General features: G+C 25.6%; 1 long non-coding RNA gene across 3 annotated transcripts in view; it reads left to right on the top strand.

Annotated features, from left to right (window-relative positions):
- LOC147801955 (uncharacterized) overlaps nt 1-13373 on the top strand; it is a 37216-nt gene that overhangs the window by 18527 nt on the left and 5316 nt on the right. For 2 of the 3 annotated variants that reach the window (XR_015430591.1, XR_015430592.1), the window contains 4 exons: nt 431-546; nt 2526-2695; nt 5457-5546; nt 11064-11133. This is a non-coding gene — a long non-coding RNA (uncharacterized LOC147801955). Of the gene's footprint in view, nt 1-430; nt 547-2525; nt 2696-4609; nt 4751-5456; nt 5547-11063; nt 11134-13373 lie in introns of all 3 variants that reach the window. The other variant, XR_015430593.1, reaches the window with a different exon arrangement.

Raw genomic sequence — 13373 nt, 5'->3', positions numbered from 1 at the left:
CGGGACCGAACATATATTACATGTAAAACGATATTTCACGCTAAGTGATTTCGCATTAATGAGGTTTGACTGTATTTCCTTTTTTTTTCATATGAAGAAACTGATATTTTTACCTTTTTCATTCATGTGAGAAGTGATAAACACAAAGGAATAAAAGATATTGTTATCATTATATTTACATCTAACTTTGTGACTACCCTTGGAAATTCTCTTAAGTTCTACTTTAGAACAGAGAATTCCTTTTTTGATTCTAGTTACTGTTTTACCTTCTGCCTAGCAATGTATTCGTGTCATGATGTTTTATATCAGCTAATTGTCGCTTGTCTTGATGGTATTTCTTGATTTTATTCATTAAGTATTATCAAAAATATATTGTAACTGGTTTTATATTTTTACTTATATATTATATTCAAAATTTATTTTTAACTAGTTTGAACAATTTCAAGAAGATTTGTTCCTGACACTGTTGCACCTACTCCATCACTTACAGCTAAAGAATGGCTGAATGAAAAAGAAAACAAAAATCCTATTCTGATATCTATGAAGGTAAAGTAATAGTCATTGTATGCTTCGTAATAACTGTAGATAAAAAAAATAAAGAATTAAAATGCATAGCTGTCAGCTTTCATGAAAAGATTGGTGGATTCCCAACTTTTGAGGAAATCTTCTATGCTCATAGAATATATTCATGTCTTAAAAATTTTTGAATTTTTTTTTAACAATATCAAAAAAGTTTGCATTTTTGCAATTTTTTTAAAAATATTACTACAAATACTATGTTACATTTTCATTCAGTTGAGTTTTAGTAAATGTTTTAACTGTGATTTTTATTTTATCAAGCATTCGGGTAAATTTTTGAAGTAACAGATTTAAAATACCACTTTATTAGACAAAGTAAATTTTTTGCTTCTTCTATCTAAGAGAAAATTATCTGCGTGTATGTAGTGTATATAAAATCTTAATGCTGTTAGAATTTTAATATTGTCAGAATATTAAACTCATTTTTGGTTTACTTTGAAATAGCAAGGAAAAGCCCCTAACTACTCTAAAATGTTTCCTATTATGTCATATATTGTGCCGTATTAAATTTTTTGTTTGTTTTGATTTTGTGAAAAACAGAAAAAAGGATAAAAGCTGCAAAAGTAAACTCCTTGAATTATACTTATATATAGGTATTTTGTGTGAAAAAATATATAATGATTCTTCAAGACACAAGAAATATTTTTAAACAAATCTGTATATCATGATCTCTATATATCTTCAATTTCATTGAAGATATTTAGAGATATCACTATTGGCAAAAAAATATCTAGATTCACAATTGTAAATATTTTGTAATTTCCAAAGTGTTTCAAAGTACTCAGACTGCATCAGTCACTTTTCAATTATAATATAATAATAAAAAAGGAAAACTAATGAACTTTTCTGAAATACAATTGATTAACTTTTTTTTTATTAAAAAAATGCATATGTGTGTAAATAGCATGTTGTTAATTAGTTATGGATTAAAAGCATGTGTAATGAAATATTCTTACTGCATTTTGTATTTTTTTAAGTGTTAAAATTTATACATTATTTAAAAAGTTGTACTATTGTTTAAAAAAAAATATCTATCAGAAATATTTATTTATGAAAAAAAATGGTTTAAGCACGATAAGATATGTATTAAAAAAGTAGTATTATCTAGTAACATATTTTTAAATTAATGAAAGTTATAAAAAAAATTTATTATGTATATAAGAAACTCATTCAGTTTTGTTTTATCCATTCCAATGTTGACACAGTTAAAATAATAAGTTAATTGTGTGATTGTTTGAATTGCCTTGGAACCAGTTGTCCTAGAGTTTCTAATACTGAGTGAGTTTTAATGGTACCAAACTTTCCCAGTTTTATTTTCTAGCCGATATTCTCCATTTCATTTCTGTTAGCAAATTAATTTAAAAATTATGTGTGTTGTATGTAATATGAAGCAAACTGTTTTGTTTTTATTATACATTTATAAAATAAAATTAATAAATAAAATGAACTATATACATGAAGAATATTAGTGGCGCTGCAGCAATCACAGTAAACAATGAAAAGTAGTTCATGAGAGAACTTCCAAAGTTAAACTTGAAGGTCTCTTGATTCTCTAACAGCGATGCAAAGTGGGGTGGGGGATGTGATAAGGGTAAAACAAGTAAGCGTACTTTTTTCATATTAAGGGAAAAGTCCCTAAATTCTTAATTAACTGTCTATTTTTTTTTTAGAACTATCTATTTCAGTCAGTCTTTGCTCTGCAACGCTGCATGTACGTAGCTCTGTGCTATTAATGTCACTGTTATACTTATTTTCTTTCTTTAATAAATTTGTTAAGTTTAATTGTTTAGTTAATCACTGTCTCTATTTTCCTCCTTTCCTTTACAAATCAAGGCCTCCAAGTTTTCATTTCAATGGTTGTAACCATAACATGCAAATGAGAAACGTAGAAATAATTTTGGTTTGTTTTTAAATTGAATTGTGTTTTATGTTTTGAAATATTATAGACGGGGGCTGGAGCCAGAACCAATAAACCAGTGGTTTATAATTCGGATCGTCAATACTTAATAACTGCTGACAGAAACAATGAGAGGAAGTTTATATTCATTTCAGAAGAAAACAAAGTTGATTACTGAGATCTGAGGAAAAACAGCAGTGAAGATGATAACCGTAACAAGTAAAAAAAAATAAATAATGAACCTAGAAATATTCTTACCTAATTTATTTCCTATTATTCCTTAACAGATTGTAATAATATATGGGCTTATTTCATGAACTTTTCATTTTGCTCTTACTAACATATTTTATCCATTATTAAATTGTCCATTATTTTACCCATTAGTATCATTAAATACAACTCTTTCTACTAGAAACTTTTTTACGGCTGTTACATTCTGATACCTTAAGTTTTCATTGATTACAAAGTAATATAAATAAAATGAATTTTTATAATCAGTGTTAATTAAAGTTATATAAAAAAATTTCTTTTTAAATATTTAAGGAAATACTATTATTTTGAAGAAAATTATCTAGGGTTAATTATATAATGTTATGCTAAAATATTTTTGGAATTAATGCTGATTTATTAAAGGAAATTCATTTAGCTTATTGCCTTAAACTAATTTGATTGATGGTTTGAATTTTATTATTTTCGGAGTTTTACTTAATGTAAAGAATTGGTCTTAAACTTGAACTTATGCGAGTATAAGTAATAAATTCTATGACTAAATTCATAAATTCTGTGTTTATATCTACAAATAAATTTGATGAGAAATGATCAAATGAATGAACACATAACATGCAAGAGAAAATAGCTTCTCAGTTTTAGGCTCTTTTTTTTCCCTCTCCTTATGCTAACCTTTACTGTTACCCACATTTATGTAATCAAAGCATGTCATTGGTATTTTTTATATATTATTATTATTTTTTGAAGTTTTTAGTAGATGGTTGCATAAATATTAGACAAATAGGGAAAATAGATTTTTTAGATTTAATGATTTTTTTTGAAGTATATATATATATTGTGTATATTGTGCAGTATATTTTCCTATATGTAGAAAACTTATTGTTTCCTAAAGTGGAAGTTTAAGGCTGTAGGAATTAAATAAGGTGAATTGATATGAATTTTTCACTACTTTTTATTAATAAAACTTCTTCGCAATAATTGAATGCTAGACATTTTTAACTCCTTATAAATATATGATTTTTGTACTTTTAATATCACTATTTTGACGATTACTTGAAAATTGTCGCAATAGCAGATTTCTCTTAATATGCCATACTCGTTAAAGCTTTTACTGTATTCATAATTCCATATTTTAAAAAAACTTTGTTTTTGATACGGAATTTACTCAAAAGTTTGAAAAATATCTTCTATAGAGCAAGATTTTATTCAATTGAAATGTTTTACATCTTTATCAAAAATAATTGAATGTATACTTCCCACTCTACTTATACATTATAAAAACTGAACTAATAATTTTAGTGATTCAAATAATTTGAGTACAAAATAAATGATTTCTGCATGGGATATGCCCATATTTTTAAAGTAATTTAAGTATCTAATATTTCAGAAATCTTTAGTGTAATTTTGCATAAATATCCTTTTTGAATATAATAGAAATCTTCAACATCACTTATACTTTTATGTTTTTTTCTTTAATTTTTATATTTTATTATAATATATATTATGTGTGTCTTTGATAAATTATTTAACCCAAACCAGTTTAAATAATTACCATTTTATAAGAATTTAATTTTAAAACTGGTGCTGTTCATTTTTGGATATTTCAGTTATAGTTTTATTATTTTGTTTGCCAAATTAGCTTTCTATAAGCTATGCAATAATCACAATATTGCAATTTTCTGTGTATGAAGCTTATATTTTACATTCCAATAAAATATAGAAATTACCTGAATTTTAATATTAACATTCAAAAATGTATAAATGTAAAATTCAAAAATGTTTTAAAAAAATTTCTGTTGGTGAAATTATCTCTTAAAATAATATTAATCAAATATTTATTTACAAATAGGAGATATATAATCAAAATGTGTTAAACTTAGCTTTGATTATTTTTTTAATTGTTAGGATTTGGCTATTAGTTAAGGAAACGATGGTTGGAAGATATTGAGGTGGATGTTAAAAACTGGAATTTTAAAATCCAGAACCGTTATTAATGATTAACCATCCGGAGTCAGGCTCGGGCTTTCAAGGGTCTGAGTTAAACTAGTGAGTATAATACTAAAGTAATCAACCTCTTTAAATTTTAAACCCTGATTACAGAATAAAGTCAAAATAAAATAATATGTAATAAACTGTTAAAATAAATATGAAGGTTTAATAGTACTGAGTAATTCGTTAAAACAATTTTATATGCATGTTTAATAAATGTAGTGTGAGCCGTGATGGCTCAGGGGATGGAACGTTTGCCTTCCAGCATCGGCTGGTCGATATAAATTCTGTGCACCAACCACAGTACTGATGTAAAATATCCTCTGTGGTAGACAGCAAAGGGTTAAGAGTTCCCTTGCCGTCAGGCTAACCGTGGGTGGTTTTCGTTGTTTTCCTCTCCATCTAACACAAATACGTGTTAGTTCCACCAAAAAGTCCTCCACAACGCCAAATTATTTCCAATACTTGATCCAGGAGTTTCCTTGTATTCTGGATTGAGTTCAAAACCCAAATAATTCAACATGTGCATGTGCATGTCCAAATTGAGTCATAAACCCCAAAAATTGGGTTGGCTGTTCAATGCTGGGTTATAAATCATCTAAATCACTGTAGTGCACATTATTCCTTGCATAAATAGATTTTATTTTTAGACATATTAATAGAAGTGCCTATGCTAAATGGTAATTTATAATGATATTTAAATTTTAAAAAATGCTAAATTCATATTATTTATTCTTTAATTAATTTATTTTTTTATCTTTAGGAGATAAGTTGGGTCTGGAATGGTTTACTCCAACCTGTGAAGTTAACCTTTGTGGGCATGCATCTTCAGCTGTCTTATTCTTTGCTTAAAGTATGTCAATTTCTATCCTACTTTTATTTATTTGTTTAATTATTTCTTTTTTTTTATGTGATAGTTTAACTTGATTATATCCTGCTATCAGTTACTAACCATCAGCTGTGAATTGCTGAATGTATTTAAAGAATCTCAATCAAATTTTAAGACAAATTATTAAATTATTCATGTTTAAATTTATATATAGTTTATGTAATTCCAAATATATATGTATGTATATTTATTTATATATATGTATATATATATTTGTTTTTTTAAAATGCATTTTTTCTTATAGAAATATCAGTGTTTGTACGCACTGAGAATATCGGGAAAACACAATTTGAAAAATTTAATTTTACCCTAAATCTAGGAATTCTCAGAGAATTTGACACTATCAAATTACAGATTATACAAATATTATATCAAATTTATCAAATTACAGAATTTCACTCTTCTGTTGATTAGAAAAATTTTTGTTGATTTTTCTGGTCCCATCTTCATTAGATGTGTGCTTGAGATTCTATTATTCTTAAGCGTTTCTGGAATGTTGTCGAATAGATGTCTGAGTTAGGGAACTTAAAATTTCTGTCTTAAAAGTATTTTTTTTCATTCCACTTTTGTTTCTTAATTTCCTTTATTCATTGTAACAAATTATTGTTTTATTATTTTGGACAATGCATTATTATTACAAAAAAAAAAAAAAGATTTTTAGCATCTTTAATGCTTATTCATACCTGTCAAGTCTCCTGTTTTTTTTAACGAAAACTCCCTGTATTTTATGACTATTTCACGTTCACCCGTATATTGTAAAATTTCTCTGTATTTTTTTGAAGAGATTTTTAAAAAAATTTTGCAATTAATATCCACCAATCGTAAAATCACTTCTCTTATTCCTCAGCAGATGGCGCTATAGCCAGTTTTGCAGTTCTTGCACTGCTTCGCCCGTTAAACCGTATGTTGGGAGAATGCTGATGCGAGTTGTTTATTCAGTGAATTGTTTTTTATCTGATAACGAATGCGTTATTTACTTACGGGAATCTTGTTACAACTTTGTTTGTGTTTGCATTGTATTGTTACTGATCGTCAACAAAAATTTGATATTTCGTTTTTCAGAATTATTCATTGTGTATGACAATTAGATAGGCAACTAGAGACAGTTTGTGTTTGCATTGTATTGTTACTGATCGTCAACAAAAAATTGATATTTCGGTTTTCAGAATTATTCATTATGTATGACAATTAGATAGGCAACTAAAAAACGAACTGTATAAAAACAGCTCCAAAATATTACAGATATTATGTTAGGGATGTTATGTTAGGGACATTTTCCCAGTTTCACTTATCACTTTCTGATAAAAAGCTTGTAAGCTTGCTTTTTATAAAAACTAATTTTTCTGGTAACTGTTATGAACAGAACTTTAATGAAAATTTCCTAGTCCGAGCAAATTAGCTACTTATGTTCGAAATATAAACATGTAAAAATACTGTAAAATAAAGCTTATTAAAAATTATGAAAACTATTTTGATATTGAGCTCTTATTGTATAAGAAATAATGATTAATAATGGTTTAAAAAATCTTCTTTAGTCCAAGATTTATGTACATATTTTTATTGCATTAAATGTAGGTGATTATTTCATTTCCAATTCTCTTTTTCACTTACATGTTTATGTTGATGTATCAAAACTATGCACATAGTCTGAATAATGTTGCTAGTAAAATCTCCATTACTTTATTTCTCCAATGTTGGCAATGTATGCTTATTTTATTGCATTTGCTTTCTTTAAAATTCATCTGCTTTTATTAAAAAAATAATAGCAGAATATTGTTTATGCATCAGCATACTTTATTATTAAGAAGAGAAGAGCATTATTTATTGTTCAGAAGAGACATGAAGCAGATGGCAGCTTTCTCTTTTTTGTGGTGATACTTTACCCCAATGTTTTTCCCTTCGCAATCAATAAATTAGTCCTATTTATTCGTGAATTTTAAGATTAAGAATTGATCTCATCATATCTTGCTTTGTCCCAGGATTTAATATTTAGGTAAGCGCTTCTTTTAACAAACAATTCTGTTTGGCAATTTATAAGTGTCGTTTTTATTTAATTTGATTTATAAATTAATCTTTTATTTTATTATTTTCTTTTCTTTGTTATAGTCATCAATTTTGTTTTATATTAGTTATTTTGATGACATTAATAAATCTTTCTTTTATTATATATTTTTTTTAAATTTAGCTCATTATAATTTTTGTTTAATTTCAATTAACTTATGAAATTTTTTTATTAATTTCAAAATTTTATCATCTTAATTAATATTTTTCTATTTACCCATCTTGTTTATGATTATTTTTCTTTCTTTTTTTTTATAAATAAAAGATCTTTACATATTGCATTTTCATTATTTTTTCTTCCTTCTATTTTTAAGAAAGTTTCTTGACTGAATATGTTTTAATTTCAATTAAATACTGATTATTTGTTCAATGTTTTTAGCAATTTAATATTTTTTAAAATTTTTTTTGATGACTTAATTGAAAAATTGCTTTTATTTTATAGCTAAGGATTAAAAGTATTAGGTTATTATCATTTATATATTTATAAATCTATTTATCCATTACTGATTATTATTTTTCATTTTACTTATTTTATTTTATTTATATATTACACTATTGAGTGAGAAAGCTTAATTGGGAATCAAAATTATAATTATGTTGATACAATATAATTATGATGATACGTAAAGTCAATCTACAAAGGGGAATGAGCTCCTATTGGTGCAGGCTTATCCTATTTTTTATTCTCTTCTGAACTATTGAAAAGTTTAGATGTCTCCCTATTTTTAAAAAAAAAAATCTCTAAAAAAGGAATATTTGTTAAAAAGTCTTTTTTAATTGAAAGAAAACTTTTTATATCTAAGAATGAACAACTTACTAAAAATGTTTTTATTACCTGAATAAAAATTATCTATGCTTAATATTAAAATGTGTTTAGATTTTTTTTTAAATAGTTTTCTTTTTGTTGTATGAAAATCTTGCACATTATTTATTTAGAAATGTTGGGTATTATGCCTTGCCACTTACCTTCTTTGTGGATAATTAGGACTCAGACAACCAAAATTCCATTTCATTAATATATCAAATTGAAATTTGGTTTTGTATTTAATTTGACTAAAATTTAATAAAGTTTTAACTTTTGTCATAGGTTAAAAATGTAAAGTGTTTTTTTGTTTGTTGCTGTTAATAGTGTATTCATTTATTTTGCAATTTTTAGTTTTATATTTTATTCCCATAGATAACAAATCAGAAATTATATAATTTGAAACTCTTAGTGGTATTTTGAAAGCTAAATGCCTAAATAATAACAAGATATGAATTGATTTGCCTACCTGTAATTTTACGTCAGTAAGTTATTCTTTTTAAACTAGTCTACTGACTAGTTTTCATTTATTTTCATCTCATGGATGAAAATAAATTAAACCACTTTTCCTCTATTTTTAGAGAGTCTTCTTGATTTTAAGTGCCATTTTAGTGTGTGTCATGCATACCTTTCTGTCTTTAGCAAAATTGTGCAAATGTCTATAAAAATTTTTTTAAGGGAAGAGCATATATAATAAATATTTTGTACATGTTTTATATATAAATGTGCAGGCTTTAAATGAAGGAAGTTAAATGTATTATTTTAATTTGTAAAAATATATTATTTTAATTTGTAAAAATATATTAATTTTATTAAATTTAAAATTAAAATATGTTTTGTATAACTTTTCCGTTTCCTAAAGTGCTTTATAAGATTTTTATGTTTAAAAATAAGACATTACATTTTTTTTCTTTTTTTTTTTAGAGTTTAAATAACTATAAGAATTGAAATATATTTCTATTAAAGTTAATGGGGAAAATATCTTTCCTGTAAGTCATATAAGTAAAACTTTTTTTTGTTTTTAACCATATAAATATCATAAATTTTTAATGCTAAAAATGATTGTGAAAAATACTTACTCAATGTGAAAAAATTGCTTATGTGTAATTTTTTTCTTGTAATGTAATTTTTCATGTAACCAGGTGGAAATTTAAAATATCACGTAGAAAAATAATTGCTACTGAAATAGTTAGGGAAATATCTTATTTGTTTTATTTATTATATTTATTCTAATTTTTATTCCAGGTAAGCCTGCTAGATTTCATTAATAATTATTTTTAAGTCTAATGACTTTGGTTAAAATTTTAAAAATAATTTTCAATTGTTTTGTTAATTTTGATACTTGTATAATCAAATGAGAAAAAATGCAACATTTTCAAAAAATTACTCTGTAGTAATTTTTGAAAGTGTTGCATTACTGTAAATTTTACTTTGATTGGAATGGGAAACGCATAGAAATGTTTCCTCTGGCTATAAAAAAAGCACTACAGTACATTTTTTCAATTCTATTCATTCTCAATTTTATATTGTGTATAGATTTAATATGATTTCTACTAAAACTGCAGGATATTTTGTTGTAGTTTTAATCTTTTTATATGAATATTAACTTTACTTTTTTTGTTTAAATTAAAAAAAATGGATTTAGAAAGGAATATAAAATTACATACCTGCCAAGTATCCTGTGTTTTTTTTTACGAAGACTCCTGTATTTTTCGACTATCTCCTGTTTACATCTATATTCTCAAATTGGTTGAAGAAATTAAAAAAAAATTGGCAATGAAATATCCACTGATGGCAAAGATACTTCTCTTCTTCCTCAACAGATAGTGCTATTGCCAGTCATGCGCTATGTTTAGAGTTAATAATTTAAGTACCCCTTGCAATCAGGCTAACGGTGGGAAGTTTTCGTGGTTTTTCTCTCCATGTAATGCAAATGCTGGCTAGTTCCAACAGAAAATACTCAATGAAGGCTAATTTCTCCCTATACTTGATTGATCAAGGAATTCCCTTGTCTTCTGAAATAAGTTCAAATTTACAAGGCTACAGAGTTGAACATTAGTAGCCGTAAACCCAAAATTGGATTGGCTCATTAACAATGGTTATAAAATAGTTTTAAGTAATTATAAATAGTAGTTTATAAAAAGTATTTAGATTAAGAGATTCTTCTTAATTTATATTCTTTAGATTTAGATTGCTTTCTTTAGAGATCTCCTTTAGATTTTGATCACGATTTACATATTTTTTACTTCGCTAAATATAAGTGCTTATGTTATTTCCAATTTTAAATTTCTCTTTCTGACTTACCAAATTATGCATGATGTATCAAAACTTTATGCGTAGCCTAAAAAATGTCTCTAGTAAAATCTCTGTTATTTTATATCTCCAATGTTAGCAGGTATGAAATGACATATTATTATGTCAACATATATTTATTTCAAAATATTTTCTTTAAATGGTTTTGACATTTTTTAATGTTATAAATTTTTATTATTGTTTATTTTAGGTGAAAGGGAAGTTTGATAAATTAGTTAATGTAATTCAAACATTCATTTAATTTGCTCATGAATTGCTCCATGAAATGTATTGTATTATTTATATTAATTTTATTTCATTTCCAGGCTGTTGTCGGCTCATTACCAGTTGAAGATGTTGTTTTATTGGAATCTTAAAAACTATTGATTAGAATGTGTAATGAAATTAATAAGTATTGTTTAATTACTACTCCATTATGTTATTAATTATATTTATTTTAAGGTATTGCCTTTATTGCTGTTATTTTTGCATTGGTTTTGTAAACAGTTTATTTTACTTGTACTGTTTTATATTTAATGATGCATGTGATTTTCCGTTAAATCGCGGACTTCCGCAAATCAATAATTTATATTCTGTCTAAAATTTATCGGGATTCTGCTAATCTGAAATATTAATTTTGTTACAACGCTGATTCTCATAATGAGGATTGAATTCAGTCCCCCATTTAATATATATTTCCATTTTCTTTTTTTCTTGAATTAAAGTTTTCAAAAAAAAATTTCTTTTTTAAACGAAAATTTGAAAACAATTTCCAGTTAAAATATATTTTAAAAAATTACTTTTTTTTTGTAGAATAGTGTTATTTTTATATTGAGTGTTATTGACTGAATTTGTGTAAATAAAATTTGCATTGTTAAGTCAGGATTTGCTTGAGTTTAAATTGTTTTTCTCGATATTTTGAGATGCTTAGTTAAATTAAAATGATTTTTTAATAAATTATCTGGGAGCAACTTTAATGATGCAGTGAAAAATAGAGGTATGAATGGCTCCAGGAAAGAGTCAGAATTTAGCAATTGGCGTGAAGAGATATAAAAAGTGTAGCTGTTATTTTTGGTATGTTTGCTTTAAAAATTAAATCAATAAAATAGAGAAGGAAAAATAATCAACTCAATGATATAATAAATCGACCACTCTCATGATAAGTGAACGCTTTTTTTAAATATTCTGTTTAATAACAGGCTGTGTTAATTGGCCAAAAAATAAGTTCAGTCTTGAAAGTTTTTCAGAGTGGCACCCATGACTATTATTTATTGCAATACACACAACATTTATTGCAATCACACAACATACATTTAATTAATCCCTTCTTAAAGGGAATCGGTTCATTTCACAGCTTTTAAAATCCTTTTTTTCTTTCTCTCTTTCTTTTAATGCCGTGACGACTCATAAAATATGAAAAGGAAGTAATTATATAATTTTTTCAATATCTATATTCTTTTCTGTGTTCATAAGAAAAAAATATTGTATAAAAAATTTTATATCTCTTTAAATTTTGTAAATGTTACTTTTGTGCATTAAAATTACCATCTTTTAAATATCTTCTGTGTACAGTGCGCAAAAAAAGATATCACGCTAAATAACTTTCGTTCTAATGATCAAATTTTCATTTTTTAAGTGTCAATCTAAATGGTTTCTGGGGGTGACCTAAAATATGCTAATTATTAAGTGCTAGTCATTAATTAAGTTGCGAAATCAAACAGAAAAATGTATTTTCTCTGCATTAACATATATGTTTTTTTGCATCTTTTCATTCTTAACCTTCCAAATATAGGGGGTAGCCGCAATCTGGCAGGGTTGCCACTCCACAGTAAAAACAGGGAAAACCTGGAAAATACAGGAAATTTAAAAATCACCTAAAATAACAGGGAATTTTTCTTTTTACTTTACAAACTGGGAAAATACGAGGAATTTTGTTTCTTATTTTTATATTTTAAAAAACCACTCAAAGCGTAATGTATGGGATATTTAACCATGATATTTCAGCTATACTAAACTATTTCATTTACTAAAGCATTATTTAAGTATGCTCAGCTGTTTTTCCAGCCATTAAAACTAATAAATGTGGTTTGCCTAATATAGCTCACACAAGAGCACAGTAATTGTGTTTCCTCTTAATATATTGCGTATATGTACAGGGAAAACACAGGAAATTTTTTTTTCCTGATTTGAGTGGCAACCCTCTCTGGAAAATATGGTCCCCATAATTTGATCAGGAGAGCGTTCCAAAGTTTCGACTCTTTAATGTTAATTTCACTCTTTGTGTTTTAATCATATTTTCAAAAATACTTAGGAAATTTTTTAAAAAAAATTGCAGCCACTCATAAAACCTGTTTACTCAAACATAATTCCATGCAAAAAAATATTTATAATCTATTGTTTTTTCTTATTTAATTGTAGATGAAACATTTTTTAATTATGTGGTATGCATTTTTATATACCATATTAATCTATTTTTTCAAGAAAAATAAAATAGATATCAAATTATTAAAGTAAAAATTTTGATATCAATATTTTTAAAAAGTAGTTCTATTTAAGCAATTTTCATAGAATCTTGAGAAAAATTACAATTTACTAATGTTCTACAAATTCAGAAAAAACATTCTGAAAATACTTAT

Source organism: Parasteatoda tepidariorum, chromosome 11, assembly GCF_982258835.1.
Source record: "Parasteatoda tepidariorum strain Cologne lab strain chromosome 11, Ptep-v5.0, whole genome shotgun sequence".
Classification (NCBI taxonomy): Eukaryota; Metazoa; Arthropoda; class Arachnida; order Araneae; family Theridiidae; genus Parasteatoda; species Parasteatoda tepidariorum.
This window is presented reverse-complemented; position numbering and strand designations above follow the sequence as displayed.